This window comes from Gymnodraco acuticeps, unplaced genomic scaffold, assembly GCF_902827175.1.
Source record: "Gymnodraco acuticeps unplaced genomic scaffold, fGymAcu1.1, whole genome shotgun sequence".
Classification (NCBI taxonomy): domain Eukaryota; kingdom Metazoa; phylum Chordata; class Actinopteri; order Perciformes; family Bathydraconidae; genus Gymnodraco; species Gymnodraco acuticeps.
Window position 1 is genome coordinate 306,693 of NW_022990621.1, and position 25,097 is coordinate 331,789.

The window sequence follows — 25,097 nt, forward strand, 5'->3', positions numbered from 1 at the left end:
CGAGTAAATCGCCAGAACGCCGACACCTCCTCATCTCCACCGCTCCCATGTTTTATTTTGTGTTGCCATAAGTTAGTCTCTCTGCGTTTCTGCGCTGGGCTAATGCTAATAATGCTAATGCGAGGATAATAAAATGGCGGCTTCACAAAACTTTTTGGGAGTTTTGCGGGGCGTGGTTTGTAATCCGCCCAGCCAATCAGAAATATAGCTCTTTTCTCACAAAAGAGCCGGGTAAAAAGGTTCTCATGAACTAAGATCGCATGAACCTTTGTGGGAAAAGTACCGCGGTGTGAATGCGCCTATTGCTTGCCGAAAGGGCAGATCTGCTGGCACTAACAATGTCTCCTGCTGTGGAGAACACCCTCTCTAGGGACAGAGGTAGCAGATCTGCTGGCACTAACAATGTGTCCTGCTGTGGAGAACACCCTCTCTAGGGACAGAGGTAGCAGATACAGCCAGGTAGCGCTTTGCTAACATGGCAACATAAGGATATTTGGCGTTTGTAATAGCTTTGGCTCGGTCTGAACTCTCTGCGAGTGGTGGAGGCTTACATGCTAGCGGGAGTTGGGTTTGCACTTCAGTCATTTTCTTTTGGTACCGGTGATATTCACGTTCGGGTGATGCCTTTTCAAGAGTGTGCAAGTTTGATGTATTGCCAGCCACGTAACCAATTTTAGTTGAACAATGCCGACAAACAGCTTTGGTTCGGTCCACCTGTCTTTGTCCGTCATCCTTGTTCGTAACTGCGAAACCAAAATGTTCCCAAACCGGAGACTTCGATGATGCTGGAGGATTTTCGAGCTCAACTTTATTTGCGTTCGCCATTAATTTTCGAAAGTTCCTCAAATTACTGACTACGTTTGAACGCATCCCTCTGACCAGCTCTCATAGAATGCCTCTCGTCCAATGAAATGACTTGCTCGCTCTATGACGTGTTGAACCCAATGTGAGCAAATTACTCTGAATGCTGCGACGCAGCACCTGAGATTACTTCCAAGAAGTTATTCACGTTCTCAATTTTTTTACGTTTAACATTATATTCGTTCGGTACACTTCGGTACACATGTGTACCGAACCGAAGGGCCCATACCGAATAATTTCGGTACGGGTACGTGTACCGTTACACCCCTACTAACCGAGGCTAACCAATGAACACCTGCATGTGTGTATGAGAAAGGCCCTGACACCATTTCAGCCCAGATTTAAACTCCTGGCAGGACAAGCTCCAGCTCAATTCTCACACTGAATAAAAACAAGTGAGTGAGGGACTGCAATATAAGAGGGAAAGAAAGAGAAACTTTAAAACTGTTCAATTGTTATGATGTGTAAAGACTGATATTGTTCTATAAATCGGCTGAAACTGTTAAGTCATGATGTGAAACGGTTAACAAAGAAAAAGGGAAACTCAAGCTGCTGCTACACTTTATTTTATTTATCTAAGATTAAGCACTTTTAAGATGCACATATTTTCAAAAGCTATTTTATTTATTTTCTCTATTTTATTTGTAAATGCAGCCCGAGAGGAACATTACACATATCCACAGAATTTACTGTATATCTGTATAGTTCAATGCTAATTGACAATAAATATTGTTGTTTTTGAATTGTACTTTCTGTATTTGATTGGCAGTCAGTTGTTGATTACATGCAGACGTTGATAAAGCTACAGCTACTTCAATATATATCACACTAATTCATAAAGCAAGTTAGACATTTTGATGTTCCGGACCTTTGCATGGGGAGATTTTCTCTAACTGGACCTCGCTGAATTTGAGTTGAATACCCCTGCACTAGGATCATACCATTATGTGAAAGAAGGGTGGGGGGCAGACACTCCAAAGACAGCAGGTGTAGTGGTACAGGCCAGCTACAGCGACAGGGAGACGGGGAGCCGGATTTAAATGCAAGCGCGTCGGAAACAGTCAAGAAATTAGCGAAAACCGAAAAAGAAGCAGCATCTGGCTGCATTTCAATGATATTAGAGAAAGCAAAGCTGAGTGCAGGATTTCTAAAATGAAAATAACCTTCAGAGCAGGGTTTTTGGTAACCACTCAGGATTTATTGCCAGAGGTGGGAGAAGTTCAGATCTTGTACTTGAGTAAAAGTACCAGAGTGTAGGAATACTCGGTTACAATAAAAAGTCCTGCATTCAAAATGTTACAAGTAAAAGTACAAAAGTATTATCAATATATAGTTAAAGTACTGTACCACCTGCAGAGGGATCTAGATTCGGGTGTTCTTTTCCCCATAAAGACCGCCTCGCTGCACATTATACCTTGCATAAAGATAGATTGTGGGTCCCTTATAACATGTTGTACGACTTCCGGTGAGGGCAGCGCCATGTAGAGACGGAGTTTTGTTGAGCTCCTCATGAGAACGACTAATGTCAGAATATTGCTCTTTTAAAACCACTTGAACAGACTCCAAGCGACTTGATACACAAGTTATATCCATAGCCATAGATTGGGGCCGGCGGCGGAGGCTAACGCTAATGCTAACCTGGCAGACGACACAGACATCAAGGACCAACACGTGGTACTTAACGCTATTGCGTCTCTTAAACAGGACCTGGTGGCGAAAATTGAAGAAAAGGCCATAGCCCAATCGGCGGAACTCAAAATACAGACTACCCAGATTTGGACGGAATTACGAAGTGTGATGGAACAAGTCAACAAAATAATTGAAGTAACTGAGGGCCGAGTATCTGAGCTGGAGGCTGAGGTTAGCAACCACTCGGACTCAATCACCTGCATGACATCAGATGTTACTGATATGAAAAAAGAACTGGCCACACTGAGGGACCGTTGCGAGGATTTGGAGGCAAGATCACGTCGCTGTAATATCCGCATTATAGGAGTGAAGGAAGGATGGGAGCATGGGAAGCACCCATCTCAGTTTGTGGCTGATATGCTAAAAGTTTCCCTTGGTCTCGACAAGCCCCCGACCCTGGACCGGGCGCACCGCGCTCTCCGCAGCAGAGCGACACAAGACGGGCTCCACCGCGGGCTTTTATTGTGAAATTCCACTATCTCTCCGAAAAAGAATCGCTGCTAAAGAAAGCAATAGAGATTAAATCAGTGACAACCCCCGACGGTGACCAGATCCGGCTTCTGCCAGACTTTACTCAGGCGGTGAGTAAACAGCGGGCAGCCTTTACCGAGGTGAGAGGGCTGCTGCGGAGCTGCGAGGGAGTGTGCTACGGCCTGAAATACCCTGCCATACTGATGATCACAACATCGGGGGGCCACGAGGCAAGTTTCAGCGATCCAAACTTCTTAACAATGTGGTGGCAAGGCTTCATAATGGACATGTTCTGGTGAGTATTGGCCAAGGGCTACAATTCCAGCTCCATATGCTGTAGATGGAGACAAGAAACAACTCGGCCGGACAATATATGTGGTTATGTTTGGGAGATATTTTAAGCAGTTTAGGAGAAGAGGTTTACTGGAAGAGCAAGCAGTCTCCATGCGGGAGACAAGCATAACGTTTGTGGTGTTGTCATTGTGTTTTATGTTTGTGAAAATGTATGTCTATAAGTGCTCATCCTCTCCTTCCCACCCTTTTTTGTTTTGTTTTTGTTTTAGTTTTTTGGCTACAACCCTTTTACCAAACTCAGGGACTCCCCAAAGCAGTATCATAATTTGAAGGACCATATCGATGGCTTCTGTAGATAAAGGTTTAGGCAGGGCGGACACCACGGTGGTGAGTTGGAATGTAAGGGGATTGAATCACCCGGTTAAGCGAAGCAAGGTGTTTTCTCATCCAAACAAATTAAAAACTGAAATAGCATATTTACAGGAAACTCATTTATTAAATAAAGACCAGCTAATGCTTCAAAGAGCAGGATTTACACAGGTTTTCCACTCCGATTTGAATAACAAGAGTAGGGGGGTAGCTATTCTCCTGCACAGAGATGTGCAGTTTGAAGAGTCAAAATCCATAAGGGATAACAATGGTCGTTACATAATTATTCAAGGTAAACTGTTCAATAAGCCAGTAGTGCTTGCGAATGTGTATGCCCCAAATTGGGATGACGTTGATTTCTTCAGGAATCTTTTCTCACTGTTGCCAGGCCTAGACTCGCATGAATTAATATTAGGGGGGGACCTAAATTGTGTCCTAGACTCTGTGCTAGATCGTTCTGGCAGTAAGGTCACCACACCTAATGAATCAGCAAGCTGCATAAATACATTCCTTCAAGCCTACGGAGTGATTGACCCCTGGAGATTTAAATACCCGACAGTTCTCTTTTTTCTCCCCAGTACACCAAACCTACTCTAGAATTGATTGTTTTTTAATAGACCAAAAATGATTGCCCATAACTGCACAGGTGGCCCATAACTGCACAGTATAGTCATATCAGACCATTGCCCAGTACTTTTGAAGCTCCGTTTTCCGGAAAATATACTCCGCCAACGCGTATGGCGCCTTAATCCTAGGCTGCTTGCGGAAAAAAAACGTGTTGACTTTATAAACACACAAATTGATTTATTTCTAGAAACCAATGAGTCCCCAGAGATAAGTTATTTCACACTATGGGAAACCATGAAAGCATATGTAAGGGGGCAAGTGATATCTTACAACGCTGGTGAAACTAAAAGGAAATTCAAACGAGCTACAGAATTGATTGATAGGATTAAAGTGATTGACTGATTACATTCAGTATCACCTTCGGAAAAGGAGAGAATTTCGCCCCAGACAGAATTTGATTCTCTGTCCAATGGGGACGCTGTAGATCTTCACTTAAAATCACGCTTTAATTTCTACGAACCTGGGGAGCGTGCCAGCAAGCTTTTGTGCCATCAATTTACAGTCAGCAACAGCAGGTTTTATATCTGCAATAAAAGATGAGGAAGGTAATATTGTCACAGACCAAAAAAACATTAATGCCCAGTTCCAGTCTTTCTATGAGAATCTGTACACCTCGGGGGCAAGTAGCAAGGAATTAGTAGATGACTTCTTTAGTCAAATTGAAATGCCCTCCTTGGATGAATCAGACAAATCTGGACTGGAGAGAAATATAACTTTAACAGAGATTGACAACGCAATTACAAAAATGAAGCCTGGAAAAGCACCAGGCCCTGATGGTTATCCAAGTGATTTTTTTAAGAAGTTTGCCCCTAAACTACTGCCGCTATTAGTAAAGGTATTCGAGGAGGTCCTGGTTAGGAAGGCTCTTCCCCAACTATGACGCAGGCATCTATCTCACTGTTACTCAAAAAGAATAAAGATCCGTTGTTGTGTGAATCATATCGCCCGATTAGTCTTTTATGTTGCGACTATAACATTCTAACCAAGGTCCTAGCAGGGAGGCTTGAGAAAAGTATGCCTACATTGATACATCCAGATCAGACTGGTTTCATTGTGGGTAGACAACTTTCAAGCAACCTCCGCCGTGTGTTCAATGTTATCTACCAGCTCAACAATGTCGAACTTGAACTTATTATATCCTTGGATGCACAGAAGATAGGATTGAATACAATTACCTGTTCACTGCGCTCGAGAAGTTCGGCTTCGGCCCTACTTATTGTTGGCAGATCAAGATCCTTTATACAGCGCCTAAAGCTTCAATTCGAACTAATGGGATAATGTCTCATTATTTCCCACTTTTTCGTGGGACACACACGACAGGGTTGTCCACTGAGCCCCCAGATATTCGATATTGCTATAGAGCCCCTGGCAATACTGTTAAAAGAGACCGCTAGTCTAATTGGAGTGCAAAGGGAGGTAGAATTGCATAAGTTGTCGCTCTATGCCAGGGGTCGGCAACCCCTGGCACGCGGCACCGTAACCAGTGGCACACTAGGGATTAGTGGAATAAATGTGCACAGGGCTCGACATTAACGACTGCCCGATGGCCCGGGGCCATCTAGTATTTAGCTCGGGCAATGAAGCCTCACCTGCTGGTTGCCCGATCGGGCAATCTATTATGCCAGTATCATGCAGCTCGCGGATCCAGTAATGAGTGACCCGACAGTGAAACTAAACATATCTATAACTAGTTACGGTAGTTTGAGAGGTAATTAAAATAGCTACGTGTGATATTCTAACCTGAAGTGTGTGTTTTGTCCGCTCACCGCTGCATGTGATCATGCAGAGCTGCGTGTCGACTCGTCAGCAGCAGCTGATCTCTCTCTCCCGTCAGATTAGACTTCACTCGCGTTTATGTCCATATCGATCAGATCCAGCTAGTTATAGCTAATGATAGGACTACCTGCTTATTAAAAAACACCTAAACAATAAGTGTCGCTATGCAACCGGGTGAGGCCACAAAGTATAGCGCAGCATTATGCATTTGTTTACATGCCCACCGGAACCCAGAGGCATTACCAACAGATCAACGCACAATCAACCCATCCAGGACATCTCTTTCTCCACATTAAGTGTTAGATATTAGAACTGACTATTCTTGTCTGTCACATACTCTTCTTGTCTGTCACATAAGTGGCGCAACTGAAGCGGTATTGCGCTAAAGGGAAATTATTTTGAACGAAGAGATTTAGATTTGCCGGCTTACGGGAACTCTGACGTCGCCATTTTGTGTGCTTCGCGGATGCGCTCGGCTCCTCTCGACTGCTGCTCGGGTCTGCTCGGTCAGCTTCCGGATGAGGAGGCATTCGTTGGACCAACTTACAGTAGATAACATTACAAACATTTTTAATAGGGGCCATAATAGTGTAAATAATGTTTGTTTTGGCAGTTATAACTGAATGTAATGTTTTCTACTTTTTTACATCTGGGAAGGCATTTGCCTACATCAGATGGAAAGTGTCTTGACCAACAACTTAAGTGTTTCTTAAAGCTATGCAGGGCATGCAAGCGAGCAAACACAAACAAGAACAAACAAACAAGTGAAATGAAATAAAATAAAATTGAATTGAAATTGTACAATGTAATATTGTGGTGGTTCATCTTATAATTCAGTCTAGAGAATGCACCAGACAGCATCTAAGACCTGCAAAAATCAAAATTTTCTAGGGGGAGCCCCCCCCAAACCCTTCGTGCGTCATTTTGTCCGCACGCATTTTTCAGGTCAATCTCTATTGGGCTCAGGGCCATCTGTAAATTAGCTTAGATGGCCCAAAGGGCCATCTCCCAAAATCCTTAATATCATGCACTGGTGAAAAATATTTAAATTGTATTTTCGGATCCTGAACGAGACCGCTGCCAGAGCGCGTCTCCCCGTTACCTGCAGAAGGAAGCCATGCACGCAACGCAGCCCCGCTCTCTTTAACTCCAGGTGACTTTCTGCCTCTTTCCTCCGTGGTGCTGATCGTTTCACCACAGAGGAAAGCATTTCACTAATTGCAGTACCCATAAGGAGCTGTACAAATGCCGCAGTTTTTGCGTGGCTGTGTATTTAGTTGAAAGCCCAGTGGCGATCTGCTCATCTCTCATCGAAATAATATGCTACAAAGGGGCGGACTGGCCATCTGTGTGTTGAACTTTCCTGTCGGCTCCCAGACCGTAGTCGAGGAGGGCAGAAGCAACAAGCTTCAGGTTCAATAACCCACTTTAGCTTAAATGACTGGAGAGAGGCGAGCTCTTCTTGGGAGGGCGTTGCATTTATTTAGCTGTTCTTCTGTTTCACAAAATACATCACAGACCTCTGTTTTTCTGCTTCCTCGTTTCACTTCCAGAAACATACACACGTTCTCTCACTGTCGCTCTACCATCCACAAACACACATGCACAAGCCACACCCCTCTCTCTCTCTCTCTCTTAAAGGGACAGCGATCTCATCTCACTCTGCATGACCCTAATATCACAACATGTGTGCTCTGGAGAATCACAGAACGGACGATCGTCCTTATTATTATGCCGTTTAAACAAATTATTTAAATGTGTTTGTTAAATTCGGCATCATGTAAGTTGCGCTGACAGGTCCACACACTGCTTCCCCGCAGCGAGGCTCCCCCCGCCCTCCTGCTGATAGTTCACGAGCGTCAAGCTCCTCAACCCCCCCCCCCCCCCGTTGATAATTCACGACCGTTGGCACGCTGATAATTTTTTTTTTTTTAATGGCACTTCATATCAAAAAGGTTGCCGACCCCTGCTCTATGCGGATGATCTTCTTCTTTTTCTTTCGGATCCCCATGCCACTATACCTATCAGCGGCGCCGGATTCATTTCAGAAGTGGGGGGGGCAAAAAGTGCGTGTGTATGTGACATAGCCTACTTGCCAACCCTCCCGATTTTCGCGGGACACTCCCGTTTTCCTCCCGGGGTCATATTTATCCCGCATTTCTCCCGATTTCTGACTAAATCTGATTTGTTTCATTCTAACATAACGCACCAAATGTTACTGTTTCCACTTGGATTTCAATACAGCTACACCATTGTTTGGTTTCCATGGTAACGTGTCTCTTTAGTAGCGCGAGCAAATGAAAGTCTGAGAGGGTCTTCAGGAGGAAGATAGTCAGAGAAAACAGAACAAGAATGGACAACTCAACCCTCTGCTCACTCCTTTCCTGTAAATTAAACTATACAGACCAGCCCACAAATGACAGCGCAGTTGCTCATTCCATCTCTTCTGTTTTCCTGCTACGCTCTTATTTGACAAGCTGAATGTTGACTGGTGTTTGACTGAAGTAAGCTCTGTGAAAAGTTCCAGTTATTAACTCGGTATTTACAAAGCTGTCATCTCCACATTTGGAGAAAGTTACAAGCCGTTTGACAGCAGCAAATCTGCATATTTCACAGAAGGCTCGTTTAGTGGTTTTGCAAATAAATAACCACTCTCTGTTTTTGTACCATTCTGCATTGAAGTACCTTTCTCTTTGCCCAAATAAGCTTTTATTTGCCCGTCACAATGTCCCGACAACAAACCTCCATGCAGTCGGAACCAGCCTGTTTCGGTTCAACGATGCCGGCGGCGGCGGTTTTGACAGCCTCTGCGGCCGCAGAGCTGCTGCTGGAGTTCATCTGGCTGCGCTGGTTCTATGGTTGAAGGACGAGGCTCCGGAGTTGTGGATGTCAGGGATGTGACATTCAAGTTGTTGAATTTCAGCTTAGTTTGACTGTATTTTGTTTTCTTATGCGCCGGTTCTTCTGACATGTTTGCAAGTGTATCTATAGGTTAACGGCTGACACACACTGAACAACGTAACACATAACGTAAACAACGTAACAAATAAACACATAAGCTTTGTTATTGGTTGTAATGTACATGGATACATTTGAATGGTGTGACAATGTCCTATTTGATTGGATTAAAATGTACATATTCTTCCTGTTATGTCTGCCTGCTGTATTTTACCTAATGCAAAGTGACCTGCTCCATCGAAATCAGTCACATTGATCCGAAGACACATTTTGAGTTGTATATACTGTTGGAAAGAGGAGATTCTTAGCTTTCTAATGATATCAGGATTGTTTTTGTACTAGCTATATTAAGCAAAATATGTCACATTATATAATGACTGTCACCGAGTCATCATTTTGAGAAAAAGGCCTTTAAAGTTTCCTCTTCTCTGGATCGATCTGATTGATTATTAGCGGAGTAAATGATCAAAGTAGTACGGAGGGAAGATATTTTCGTTTGGATTACTGGTCTGGGGGGAGCTCGCGTGTGTGTGCGTATACGTGTGTGTGTTTGTGTATTTTTGCGTTTGTTTCCCGGGGAAAACTCTCAGGAGAAACACCGGCTGTTGTTACGCCTGCTGTGACGTTAAGTTACTCCGTTCTCCGCTTGTAATTATGCCGTTAAAAGCTTCAAAGCTGTATTTATCATCTGAATTTGCCGAAACAAGTGTAATATTCTGAAAGCAAATACTTTGTTTATTTAAAATCAGATGAAAACAAACTGTAACGGACCCTGCAGTGTTATCTATGATTACTATGCCTTACATTCATAATGTCAGTGGAGGGAGGGGAAGCGGCGCTGTGGAAGAGCAGAGTGGCGAGTGAGAGGCGAGCTGTGTTCTTCCCTTTACAAGCTTAAAACATGCCTGTAGATAATGAGATTGAATATAACAATAAAAAAATAACAAAATATACACAGCTAGATCAGATGGCGTTCTTTTTAGATGCGACTTTAGAGTAGAGGGGAATTATTGAAACGGGATGGGTACAGTGTTCCGCGGCATCCGCTGCTGCGAAAATGTGGGGCAGGGCCGTAAAGTGGGGGGGCCAATGGCCCCTCCGCTTCCGGCGCCCTTGATACCTATTGCCTTGGAACTTATCGCCGAGTTTGGCCGGGTGTCGGGCTATAAATTGAACCTGAGTAAAAGTGTTCTATTCCCCATAAATGATAAAGCACGTCAAATGTCATATCATAATTTCCCTTTCACTGTGTGTGAGGACAGCTTTACATACCTAGGTGTCTGTGTCACGTACAAATACAAAGGTCTGATGGACAATAATTTTAAAATAGTGCTTGATAAGGCTAAACTGGACATGGAGAGATGGTCAACTCTCCCCCGGTCACTAGCTGGCAGGGTTAATTATGTTAAAATGACGATCATGCCCAGGTTCTTATTTCTGTTTCAGGCAATCCCAATCTTCATCCCTAAATCCTTCTTTAGGGAATTAAATAAATGCACTTCCACTTTCATTTGGAATAAAGCTGTACCTCGAATTAGGAAAGAGTATTTGGAAAGGCCAAAGGGGGAGGGTGGTTTGTCCTTACCCAATTATTTGTATCATTATTGGGCTGCCAACATCCACAAGCTGATGTTTTGGGTTGATGTGACGGACGAATCCCCAGTTTGGTCTGTAATGGAGCAGCATTCAAGTAATCCAGTGTCACTTTGCTCTTTAATTTGCGCTCCACTACTGGACGAATAACCCAGTCATCCAAGGCTCTCTGAAATGAATTCTAAACTGAGTCCATATCTTTAAACACAAACAGGCACTTATTGCTTCCCCAATTCTGGCAAATGTAAATGTTTCTCCATCTCTCACTGATCCATTTTTTCGGTTATGGTATGGGAGAGGGATTAGGTGTGTTAAAGATCATTTTAAAAATGGACACTTTATTTCTTTTGAGCAGTTAAAGAAGGATTTCAATATCCCAGTCATGTTTCTTCAGATATTTGCAGATACGTAGTTATGTCAGGACCAGTGTTGTTCTAGTTACTGAAAACCAGTAACATTACATTTCAAAAGTAACTCAGTTACTTTACTGATTACTTACACCCAAAAGTAATGCGTTACTGTGAACAGTAACGCATTAGTTACTTAAAAAAAGGGCTCCCATTAATGCCCTTATAGCCTTCATTTCAGTACTGTTATTGCATTGGAGAATAATACAATCTGTTGATCAAGAAATAGCAATAGAAATAGTAGAAATAGCCTGCATGTGTTCTACAACATACCGTGCAATGGCTTTATCAACTTTTCCCTGGCTAGCAGTCCCTCGGTTAAAATCCAGCCGCTGTTGCTTAGGTGGAGGTGGAGTGGCGTCGGCTGAGTCTCTGTGGTCTTAGCTACTAGCTTCGTCCCAGCATGTTGTTTCTGTAGATGTTTCAACAGATTTTAATTACTGGTTTGGGCAGAAGATAGGATCTTTGACCCGCCAGGACACAACTTACATTTAACTAAAACGTTATTTTCTTTGTGCTTGACAAAAGTGAAATAGTGAGAATATCTCCAGGTGGAGAAACTCGACTTGAGCTCCGCCGCCGCGGATAGTCTTGTTAGTAAACACAAACACGCCCACAGCGCGTCTCCGCATGTGACACAGGAAGTATCTAAGTACATTTACTCAAGTAATGTAGGGGAGAAGGGGGTAAGTTGAGCCAGTGGGTAAGTTGAACCACCCCCTGTAACCAGGCAACGCCTTATAGTTGTAATCAAGTGACCAGAAATTATGCAAGCTCCTCCCATTTCTCATTGCCTGTGAAAGAGAGATACTCATTGTGGTCTGGTAAGTCAACATTTTTACAAAAAAACGTTTTTTGCTTGTCAAAGTACATTTTCTAGATGTCAGCTATATCGGCTGTCATGTCAAAAAATAAGTATCCAGGTTTAAACACATATATTGTAGATGTTGATGTGTTGGCAGCGTATTAAACCATGTGAATCATTAAGCTAAAGATGACTCTGAATTGTAATGCTAGGCTATTTTTTCTAAAATGGTGGCTATGGGGTAAAGTGAACCATGGGCCTTGGGGTAAGTTGAGCCAGTTTTTCAATGGAGAAATTAATGAAAGCAGGCCAAGTTGATAATAAGAGCTCATTGTAGGCTACATTTGAAGTTGATTTCACCCTGTGTTTGATTGGTAAGATGTATGAAATTGTATCACCATTTGTATGATTACTTTTCCTTTTAACATGTTAAAAAAAATCAATCAATTCAATCGAAATGTATATAAAAATATTTGAAAAACTAAGCTTGTATTTGGTTTGTTATTTATAGTTTAAGATTTGTTGTAGGTATGCCCAGGTTTGAACAGGGATGCCCAGGTTTGAACAATGGTTCAATTGACCCCCTGACCTGGATCAACTTACCCCTACACTGGGGCAAGTTGAGCCACAAGACTTTTTTTATTTTAGAAGTGATATTTTCACTGCCCTTGATCAAATATTAATTATTATCATTGCCATTGATAGGAGACATCCTGAATTATAGGTGTGTGTTTTCATTTTTACTATGTGTCATTTCTCCTTGCTTAGAGGACAGCATAACAAAAAAATGGCTCAATTTACCCCACTCTCCCCTACTTAATAGGGATGGGAATTCGAAAGTGTATATTCGAATATTCGACCCCCCAAAAAACGGTTAACCGAAATGTACATATCCTATAAAAAAAAAATTGGGTAAAAAAAAAAATTCCAAAATGTATTTTCCCAAAAAAATGTTTTCATTAACTTTTGGAAATAAATAAATACATGTTCAAATAAGTATACAAACCAAGTCTAATTTGTCAAATGTATTGAACTGGTGATCACAGCTTGACAGCTATAGGCCTACAGCTTTCATGTGCAGGCGATTCACAATCAGCCCAGCTGTAGAGAAGACCCTCTCAGCTGGAACGGAGGTTGCGGGTATAGCAAGGTATAGTATGTATATAAGTTTCATTTGGCATAGTTTGCACTCTACACCGCACTCACTAACCTGGTCAAAATATTTCAACACATTACTCCTTTTTGACGCCATGTCTGTTGTGTAGGACTCTTCTGAGAGTGTAAATAATTACCGGACTATGACTGGTAAAATATGTTGAATACCGGCAAAACTAAATCTCTCCTGTCAAAATGTCTATGTACTTTGCCGCCACACACGGTTGCCAAGCAGCGCTTATTGTTGTTTAGGCTGGCCACTCATGTGTCGCAAGTGTTGACAGGGGGCGGGGGAGCACGCTTATGAACTGTTAGCGCCGGAACCTCGCAACGGCTGCGGAGTGCATTTGCGCCGCATTTGGGCATAAGATGAGGTTTGAGTCTGCGTGATCTGCGTGTAGAGAGGGGCAGCAGCCATATCATTAGCTAGAACTAGCTAGATCTGATGGATTTGATAAACGCGAGTGAAGTATAACCAGACGCGAGAGAGAGAGATCAGCACCTACAGCTATGCCCGCTGTGAGGGACCGGTGAGTGGAGCAAAACACCTATAGACGTCACCTACACCAACACATTTAGCTATGGCACTGTCGTATACATTGAATTATTCAATTTAATAATATGTAATCAACTCCCAAAAAAAAAGAAAAATATTAATAACTCATATTCGAACACCTGAATAATTTCGAATATTCGATTAATCGTTCCCATCCCTAGTACTTAAGCACAGTTCTCATCTCTGTTCGCCTCGCTGTTGGCGCCGCTCACCAACGTCTGGGAGCCGAGACTATATAAAAAAAATAACGGAGTAACGCATCATGTAGTAACGGTAACTGAGTTACTGAATTTAAAAGATAATGCGTTAGAGTACTAGTTACTTCCAAAAATAACGGCGTTACAGTAACGCGTTAGTCCCGACACTGGTCAGGACCCACTTCTCTCTAGCAGCCCCACAGAGTACCTGGATTGATGACTATTTAAATATGGATCCCTGTGACAGGGGTCTGGTGTCTGTATTATATGACAATATTCGCTTAATCACTTAATGAGGCAATGGGAGGAAGAGCTGGGAATGCTACAATTTAAGGTTTTGCATAGGTTACATCTATCTGCAAGTAAACTGGCCAGATTTTCCCCAGGTCTAGACCCAACCTGCATCAGGTGCAGTCGGGACCCGGCCAGCCTAAGTCACATGTTTTGGCTCTATCCAAAACTGGCCCCTTTTTGGACTGGTATATTTAAAACCGTTTCGTACATATGTAACACGGCGATGGATGCTAACCCATTGACGGCATTATTTGGCGTGGTCACATAGGAGACACGAATAACATTGTTTTTTATTCATTTATGTTTTCATTTTTACTTTTGGTTATTTAACCATGTCGTTTTTAATTTCATAATTTATGTGTACGTTTACTTTCTATATACATATTTTGTATCTCCTCTGGATGTCAATTGATATTTTGTAAACTTTCTGTGTGTGCTGTATTTTTGAATGTTGAGTGCTGCTGTTTGTTATATGTGGAAAATCAATAAAAATATTTGAATAATAACATGTTGTACACAGTGGAAATAAATGGTTACCTTAACATCAGGAATCTTATACATTAAACTCCTTCTGAATCAAACCGTCACGGTAGCATTACCTTACTGATCCCTCTTAAAATAGAAAGAAACACGTTACTTTACCAGCAGAGAGAAAATGGATTATTACATTATTAATGTGACTAACAAAGAGCAGTTTGATTATTAAGTATTATTCTGTTGATCGATGTCATTACATTTGGTGAAAAGCACATAATGACTTGTTTAAGACTCGTTTTGTCAAAGTTTAAGACTTGGACTTGATTTGAACTTGCCCATCCTGACTTGAGACTTGACTCAGACTTGAGCGCAAAGACTTGAGACTTGACTCAGACTTGCAAAACAATGACTTGGTCCCACCTCTGCTATTCAGTACCTCATTCTGTGTATCACAAATAGTAAAATCGGGGTGGCAGATGTTTCGGATCATAATATGATTAGCTTGTCAATAAATCTGAATAGTAGACAAAAGAATACAGTGTGGAGGCTCAATGTGCGTGTTTTGAATAATAAGGCGACCGTGGAACAGTTAAGGGAAGAGATACAAATATATAAAGAGGAGAATGATAATGGGGATGTGGATCCTGGGATACTGTGGGATGCTTTGAAGGCTGTTCTCCGTGGAAAGCTGATCGCCCTAACGGCCCGTCCACACAGCGGCGTTGGAAGAAGCTTCCAACGCTTCTGCCCATTCACTTTGAATGGGGTGACGTCACTTTTCGCCAAACTGCATTGTGGGAAGCAGAGCGGAGCTTTCCTGGCATTTCAGGCTGCAAAAGTTGAGCAATGTTCAACTTTTGAAGCTTCTGAAGCTTTCGGTGGAAGCGTCAGCCAATCAAATCATATGCCAGTACAAGCTCTAGCCAATCAAACCGCTGCTTGTGTGTCAGGGGCGGGAGATTCATGTGATTGGTTGTTGGTCGAGCTTCAGACACGCCCAGCTCCAAGCTTTTTTTGAAGCTGTAGTGTGGACGGGCCGTAACAGCATCACAAAAAAAGGCCCGGCTAGCCACATACAAACACAAAATAGAAAAATGGAGAGAAATGGAGACAAATCAATCGGCATTACAACAAATTAAGGAAACAAGGGGGGAGATAAATGAGATCCTCAGAAGAGAAATAGAAAAAAAGGCAAGGTTTTTAAAGCTTATTATGAATCAGGCTCAAAAGCAGCTAGACTCCTGGCCAGACGTCTGCACAAACAGCAAGCCTCTAATAATGATAATAGATTTATTTTGTTAGCGCTTTTGTGGGAGTGAGTTCCAGAGGGAGGGGGCAGCGACGGAGAAGGCTCTGTCCCCCCAAGTCCGGTGATTGGTGCGGGTGGGGATGGATAGGAGGTTGGCTTCTGATGAGCGGAGGCAGCGGGTGGGGTGTGGTGGTGCAGCAGGTCTGTGAGGTAGGGGGGCCTGATTGTTGAGGGCTTTGTGAGTAATCATGAGGACTTTGAAGTTGATTCTTTGACGGACGGGGAGCCAGTGGAGGTTCTGGAGGACCGGAGTGATGTGGTCTCGGGAGCGGGTGTGGGTGAGGAGGCGGGCAGCAGAGTACTGGATATGTTGGAGTTTATTGAGGAGGTTGGATGGTATGCCGTAGAGCAGGGATGGGCAAATGGCGGTCCGGGGCCGCATGCGGCCTCCACCTCCTCTTTTTGCGGCCTTCAGATTAATTTATGAACAACGTAATTAATAATAAAAGTACTGATACCATCCACTAGACTCCTAGTTACGTCGCGAGCTGCATACATGATTTCAAATACCTCAAAATAATCTGTGACACGTTTGTGTGTATTGTGTTTGTTTCCCGGGGAAACCCTCACAAGAAACACCGGCTGTTGTTATGCCTGCTGTGACGTTAAGTTGCCTCTTGTAATTATGCCTTTACAAGCTTCAAAGTTGTATTTATCATCTGAATTTGGCGAAACAAGTTTAATATTCTAAAAACCAAGACTTTGTTTATTTGAAATCAGATGAAAACAAACTGTCACGGACCCTTCCGTGTTATCTATGATACTATACGCTTTTCATTCATAATTTCAGTGGGAGGGAGGGAGAGCGGCGCTGAGCAACAGCAAAGTGCGGGTTGACAGGTGTCTGTGTTGACATTCCCCTCATTGTGCGTGAGCAGAGACAGGCTACAAGTGTCTTAGGTTCAAGTTAGACAACTAATGTCTGGGTTAGTGTTCATGACTTCATGTTTATGTCATCTAATGGTTAATCTTAATGCACACACATGTTCCGTGCTTTCCAATAGTTTAAAATAGTTGTATTCCACTGTTAAATAACCTGTTCAATACAAACATGCCATTTATGTGAACTGATATTTGTTTAGTGAGATTATTAGAGGAAAGATTGTAAAATGTCAATGAAGATGTCAGACTTAGTATATTTGTTAATAATTACATACAATACATGGAATTTGTGTGTGTGTGTTCCAAGTGAATCTGCGGCCCCCTGGTGGCCAGTACATCAATTATGTGGCCCCCACCACCATCAAAGTTGCCCATCCCTGCCGTAGAGGATGCTGTTGCAGTAGTCGAGTCGTGAAGTGATGAATGCATGAATCAGGGTTTCAGCAGCAGAGGAGGAGAGTGATGGGCGGAGACGGGAAATGTTTTTGAGGTGGAAAAAGGCAGTCCTGGTGATGTGATGATTGAATTTGAGCTGACTGTCGAAGATGACTCCGAGGTTGCGGATGTGAGGGGGGGGAAATAGAGTGTTGCTGTCAATAGTGAAGTTGAAATTTTGGATGGCTTTGGTACGGGATGGGGGGCCGATGATGATGATGTCTGATTTGTCACTGTTCAGTTGGAGATAGTTTGTTTGCATCCATGCTTTTATTTCTGAGAGACAGTTGGTGAGAGTGGAGTGTGTTGTGGGGGTGATGGTTTTTGTTGAGATATAAAGTTGGATGTCATCGGCGTAGCAGTGAAATTGAAGGTTGTGGCGACGAATGATTTTGCCAAGGGGGAGCATGTAGAGGATGAAGAGGAGGGGGCCAAGCACCGAACCCTGGGGGACGCCTTGGGACAGAGGAGCAGTGGAGGAGGTGCAGTTGTTGATGTTGATAAACTGATGTCTGTCGGTGAGGTAGGATTTCAGCCAGGAGAGTGCAGTGTCGGTGATGTTGAGTGATGATTCGAGAAGGGACAGCAGGATGGCGTGGTTGATGGTGTTGAATGCTGCGGTGAGGTCGAGGAGGATGAGGATGTTCAGGTTGCCGGAGTCAGAGGAGAGGAGGAGGTCGTTTGTGATTTTGAGAAGAGCTGTTTCGGTGCTGTGTTTTGATCGGAAACCGGATTGAAATGGCTCAAAGAGGTCATTGGAGCTGAGGTGGGATTTAAGTTGTGAGGCAATGACACGTTCAAGTATTTTTGACGGAAAGGGGAGATTTGAGATGGGCCAGAAGTTGGACATGATGTCAGGTGTGATCATAAAACAAGGGACCCCCAAACTAATCAACTATTGTATGAGCCAGATGAAATAGAAAGAATATTTGAAGAGTACTATAAGACACTCTACTCTAATCCACCATTAGCTGCTGAAAGCACAATAAGAAACTTTCTTAACTCGCTTGATCTGTAGGTGAGATACAGAATGACACCATTACGTCGCAATTTACAGTTGAAGAGCTGGAAGCTGCAATCAGTAGGCTAAAGACCAGTAAATCACCGGGCAGCGATGGGTTCCCATCAGAGTTCTATACAACTTTCACGAAGGAAAGCGGGTGCTCTGCAGCCTCTTCCTTGTTTTAATTGGACTCTTAAAGAAGACAGGGCTCCCCCATCTTGGAGGGAAGCAATTATTTCCATTTTGCCTAAGGAAGGCAAAGACAAAGACCACTGTAAAAATTATAGGCCAATTTCTCTTTTAAATGTGGACTACAAGCTGTTTACCTCAATCATCTGTAAAAGATTTGAGACTTTTATGCCAGATCTTATTCATGAAGATCAAACTAGATTCATTAGAGGGCGCCAAACACAAGACAATATCAGAAGGACTCTCCATATTGTAGACAATGCACATAAAAAGGGCACGAGTATGGTTCTGGTTAGTCTGGACGCAGAAAAAGCGTTTGACAGTGTCAGTTGGTCTTTTTTATATGAAGTACTAAGGAGGTTTGGTTTAAATGAAAATGCAATTCGGTGTATTAAGACTGTTTATCATGAACCTACGGCTAGGATCAAAGTAAATGGGAGTCTGTCCAATAGGATTCAGCTGGAGAGAGGCTCTAGACAGGGCTGCTGTCTCTCTCCTACTCTCTTTGCTTTATTTGTTGAACCATTGGCGCAAGCAATAAGGCAGAGTGAAGATCTGCAGGGTGTCAATATAGGGGGGGGGAGATCATATCATTGGGCTTTTTGCGGATGATGTTATAGTTTTTCTTGAGCAACCAGATGTATGTTTCCCAAACCTGATGAACCTACTCGACACATATGGTTACTATTCAGGGTATAAAGTGAACGTAACAAAAACTCAAATTCTCTCCTTTAATTACTCACCATCCCAACAAATTAGACATGCATATAACCTAAAATGAAATTCCAAAACAATGACCTATCTTGGTGTAACTATAACCAAAACATTTTCCAACCTGTTTGAAGCCAATTATAACAAAATTGATGACAATATCCGAAAGGATGTAGAAAGGTGGTCCACCCTCCCTTTAGACTTCAGTGCCAGAATACAAATGGTTAAAATGAATATCCTACCTAGGCTGCTGTATTTTTTTCAGTCTCTTCTAATTGATGTTCCACAAAACAAATTCACAACCTGGGACAGAATGATTTATAGATTTGGTTGGAATAGTAAAAAAAACAAGAATACGATTTACGACACTTCAGTTTCCTAAAAGTAAGGGGGGAATGGCTTTACCAAATCTTAGGGAATACTTCTATGCAGCCCAACTCAGACCTTTGGCCTACTGGTCTAGACCAGATTATGAGTCTGGATGGAAAGCCATGGAAAGGGAGGTGCAGGGTCACCACATTCAGGCCTTGGTAGGAGATAGGAATTTGGTGAGGGCTCAGAGGTGAAATGGATCCGATAGTTGCATTTACACTAGAGGTCTGGAATGTTGTAGTAACAAAATACAAATTAAAGAGAGGGATACACACGCTGAGGTGGTTTGCATACGATTCCAATTTTAAACCAGGGGTGTACGATCCAGCATTCAAAGAATGGGTGCAAAAGGGCATAACGGCAATGTGTACGGTTTTAGAAAAGGGTGAATTGATGGGTTTTCAGGACTTACAGGCAACATATGGTATTACAGACAGGGATTATTTTAGATACATGCAGTTAAGACACTATTTTGTAAAAGAGATAAGGCTGAGTGCAGATGAATCTTTAGATACTGTAACTGGGGTGATCGTGGATGCGTATCAGCAGAAGGGGTCTCGTATGAAGGTAGATATGGTGCAAAATGCGAGAGCTTGTAAAACCTGATGTGAGCAGTTGCAGAAAAAAAATCGGAGCTTGTGTGCATACATTTAAACTTGTATAAAATATCCACCAAATTGAAACAAAGTGAACCAAATTTGAAGTCACAGAAGAAAAAAGAAAAATGAACTCAGATGAAATGAGTGAAATGTTCACTTGCAGAAAAAAATATATTTTTTAAATATATTTCCCATTACAACTGCAACTTGGTTATTACAACCTCTCAAATCAGTTATTACAACTTCACGAATCTGCTCTGTGGCAGTATAAATCAACGAATCTGCAGGCTTGACTTCTTGCGATGAATGTGTCGCTAAAGTAATTTTCACCTGTGGATGTGGGGGAGGGAGGGGGGTTAGAGCGAAGGGGCGGGGCTATCAGAACGACGAGACGCAAACTCGGGTCAGTCACACACAGTCAAAGCCTGGTCTGCTGTTGCCCCTTTCACACCAACGGAGCTCCCGTTCTAGCTCCGTGCACTGCTTCGCTCACAACAACAACGGGGGACTGCGTCGGGTCGATGATCGTGTTACTTTTAATCATACAAAGCCAGATTAAATAAAATAACTAGGCCTAATTCTCCAACCTTATACTTTTCTCCAGAGTGCCATGGTTCATTGTTTATTAATGTGTTTCAGCGACATTTACCGACCGCTACAGTGCTGCTCATCCACTGGAGTTTATTCTCCCGTTAACTCACAGCAGCGGCCGCTGTGTGAATTCACTTATGGGGAATTGGGGATATAAATTGGCCTATTCACTGTCTGACTGTCACACAAGCAGCTGATACATATCCCCAATTCCCCATAAGTGAATGTGTGTCAGTATGAATTGACGCTGTTTGGCATCACAACGCTGTTATGAACGTTTCTCTGGTATAAAATGGGTGATGTTAGCATAGCAACCGAAGCTACACTGACTATTGACTACTTGTTGCTATCCTATTGTGGCATAAGCCGTTTTCTACAGGCACATTTTACCAGCGTATTTTTCATTATGATTCTACTTGTGATAGTCGGACATGACAACCTGTACAGCCCATGTATTGATTCCATCCGATAGCTGCTATAATACAAAACAAAACGTCTGCCTCTCTCCACAATGATCAATGACAGCGAACAATGCGATTCAACACGATGCAAAATAATGATACTTCAATATGGTACGACAGAGGATTTTTGTTTTATTCCTTATATGCAGCAAATCATACATTAACAAAAAGCTACCATAGTGCAATGCCCATACAGCTGCCAGCCTGATGTGCTTAACACTCATTCATAGGCTAACTCACCAGTGAGCAGAAAGCAGTGGGTTCTATATGAACAATAAAGAATACAAATAACCTTTCACAAACAGGTATTTCACAACTGCTTACAGTAAGGAAGACATTTCAACTATTGTTGGCAGTCACAGGCTGCTGTAAACTAAACGCCACTCTCTCTGACAGAACACCTCACTGAGTGATTTAACTCATATGTCTAACTTTCAGGTTTCTCTTTTCAGCCGCAGACCCCATGTCGCCTCTTTATGTGCGTCGCTAAGTTCCTCGTACTACTTGTGTACTTTAAAGCGGCTCGGCATCGTTTACAATTTGCGAGAGATTTTTCAAATTGACCGTCTTTCTTGAAAAATCCGAAGTGTTGCCAAACGTTTGATTTGTAGGTATTTTTCTGCTGTGTTTCTCTTTCTCCTCGACTTCCATGTGTGTTGATAACTGCGAATCGGTGAATCTTAACATCCCTACTGCCCGGTGATGTATCTTGGGAACCAGTGGCGTCGCCTGGCCTGGGCCCCTGGGACAATTCTCCCTCAATAATATAATACATTAACCGTGCTTTACGTGAACCTCATCATGACAGTAGAGAGGACGGCAAGACTGTAATTTCCCGTGTTCAGTGAATGCAACAGAGGCAAGACACCAGACCAATCAGAGAGTTGCATGGAAATAAACGTGTGCTTGTGTCATTCAAGCTCGGCTCTGTGTGTGTGTGGCAATAGCGCATTTAGTGTGAGAGAGAGAGAGAGAGAGAGAGAGAGAGAGAGGAGAGAGAGAGAGGAGAGAGAGAGAGAGAGAGAGAGAGAGAGAGAGAGAGAGAGAGAGAGAGAGAGAGAGAGAGAGAGAGAGAGAGACCGGGACCGTGTTGTTAGCATCTGGTTAGCTAGCTGCACTAACGGACATACGGAGCTGTTTGTTCCACAACAAGCTGGAGGAGAGCTCTCCTCTCAGACTGAGAGGCTCAGGTGAGCTAAAGGACTCTCTGAGTGTTTAGATAGTTAACTTTAGTCTAAGTTATTTCAGTGGGTCTCAAACGGTTTGGTCACAAATTATTCAAAAGATTAATTTCGCGGCACACCTTCATATGATCACTATAGTTATAAAAAAAATAAGAGAATAAATGAAAAACAGTTATGAAATACTATAGGACAGTAAAACAAGAATACAGTTTAAAAGGAGAGTGATTTGTAAAATATCCATAAAGAAAAAGAAAATCTGTTTACAGTTCTGTTTCACATGGGTGTTGAGAGATGTATCCATAGATCTCTTCATTTTGCTCTCAAAGTGCACCAGATTGATGCTTTTAACTTCAATATTAAAAAAGAAATCTTCCCGGGGGAGCAGGTGAGGTCCGCCCCCTACTCATACAAAATAGCACATCACCCTTGCCTATATGCCGTGAGCTGATTATCGAGCCTTCATTGTAAGAGTTGCGGGTGTACTGTGTGTGTGCGTTTGGGGAGTGTTGCAGTAGAACATTCCACTTTAGCGCCGCGGCTGCCGCCACTGTGGGCTAAGCCCCGAATGTTTTCAGGTCCAGGCGACGCCCCTGTTGGGAACATTAAGGATGTTGTGATGGGAGGCGATCTATATTTGACTAAGGTTTTACTTGCAGCGAGTAAGAAAGCTATAACTAGAAATTGGCTTAATGTGAACGCTCCGACCCAGGAGCAGTGGCTAGAAATTGTTCAAGATATGTTTGTCAAGAGAATGCATTCAATAGGAAATGGGAAAAGTGGAATATTTACATAGTTGACACCAATGAGTAAGTGAATGACTAATTCAAACCTGTACAGTATGTGTGAACATTGAAGGTCTTCAGACAACTAGTATTTATTGTGCTTTATTTTACAACTGATTTGTGTGTATTATTTGTTGTTGTTTAGGTTCACATGTTGTTCTGTTATTATTGTTGTGAAAACTCAATAAAAGCACAAGTGTAAACAAAAAAACATAGTCCAGGATAAAAGTACATACAGTTGAGGCCTACAGTAAATGATTAGTCCCCCAGGAGTTATGGAACATTTTCCTAAAATTCTTCCCAATGTTTCCAGTATTGATAAAACTTGATATAATCAAACATTCACCAGTGCTATTTAGTAGCTTTTGGTGCTTTTTGGGAAATAAATTATGTTTTTAGGCTTGCTGTATATCAAATATAATGAAAAATGGGTTGCTCAAAAATATTAGCCCCCATGTGAATTTTTGCTTTCAAACCACACCTAATCAACCAATCGGCTTTCAAGCCACACCTGAGCATTCAATCAGCATAAAAGGACTCCAAGAAACAGGCACTTGAATACCTTACTGAGAGGGACTATACTCCTACTCACCATGTCAAAGTCAAAGGAAATCAGTCTGGAGCTCAGAAAGAAGACAGTGGAGGCTCATGATAAGGGGGAAGGCTATACTGCTATTTCCAAGCGCTTCACAGTGTCTAGAACTGCTGTACGTTGCATCCTTGCGAAGTACAAGGAGACACATTCTGTAAGAAACAAACCTAGGCGTGGTCGAAAGCGCAAGATGTCAAGAACTCTGGAGAGGAAAATAGTCAGCTGTCGGCAAGAATCGCCGGACACCTGCCAAGATGATTGTTGCTGACCTGGCCTCTTCTGGAGTTGATGTTTCAAGGGACACAGTGGTGAGGGCTCTTCATCGTGGTGGGCTTCAGGGCCATCGTCCCAGAAGAACCCCTTTACTCAAAGAGCGGCACATCAGAGCCAGACTGAGGTTTGCCCGTGAACATTTGAAAGGTAAAGATGAGTTTTGGAAGTCTGTGCTTTGGTCTGATGAGACTAAACTGGAACTGTTTGGGCACATGGATGTTGCTTATGTTTGGCGAAGAAAGGGAGAGGCCTTCAACCCTAAGAACACATCATGCTGTGGGGCTGTTTTGCAGCCTCAGGCACAGGGACCTTGTTCGGGTGCAAGGCATCATGAAAAAAGAAAATGATGTTGACATTTTGAGAGATAATATGAACAAATCTGCTCTTAGTCTTCGATTAGGTCGTCGCTGGGTCTTCCAACAAGACAATGACCCAAAGCACACATCAAACTTGGTCCAACAGTTCCTAAAGGACACCAAAACCAAGGTGCTGGAGTGGCCCGCATAGAGCCCAGATCTCAATCCTATTGAGAATCTGTGGCGGGTGCTCAAAGTGAATGTCCATGCTCGGAAACCACGCAATTTGGACCAGCTGGAACAATTTGCAATGGAAGAATGGGCCAAAATCCCTCAAGAGACCTGTGCCAACCTAGTAAAGAACTACTCCAAGAGGTTCTTGTCAGTTGTGGCTCAGAAAGGGTACACTATTGACTATTAATGGCCTGGGGGCTAATATGTTTGACCAACCCATTTTTCACTATATTTGATATACAGCAAGCCTAAAAACGTATTTTATCTTCCAAAAAGTACCAAAAGCTACTAAATAGCACTGGTGAATGTTTGATTATATCAAGTGTTATCAATGTTGGAAACATTGGGAAGAATTTTAGGAAAATGTTCCATAACTCCTGGGGGGCTAATCATTTAGGCCTCAACTGTGTGTGTAGATTCAAAGTGCAGGAAGAACAGATGGCAAAGAAAATCCCCATTCATCCCCAAAAAAGTAATATGAAAACATAATTAAATGCAGTGTCTTTAAGATATGTCGTTAAGATGCTGCTTGGCCTATTTTCATATTTTAAAGACAGTGGTGGTTTATTAACAGATAATCTAAGCATAATCTAATTTGCAGGGTTTATTTGTTCTGTCTTCTTCTGTCCCGCACCTATCCTGGATGTGTGTGCTT

At 42.6% G+C, this 25,097-nt stretch overlaps 1 protein-coding gene across 1 annotated transcript in view; it reads right to left on the minus strand.

The window, feature by feature from the left end:
- nadsyn1 (NAD synthetase 1) overlaps window positions 1–25,097 on the minus strand; it is a 75,792-nt gene that overhangs the window by 28,040 nt on the left and 22,655 nt on the right. The gene's annotated exons all lie outside the window — the stretch shown is intronic.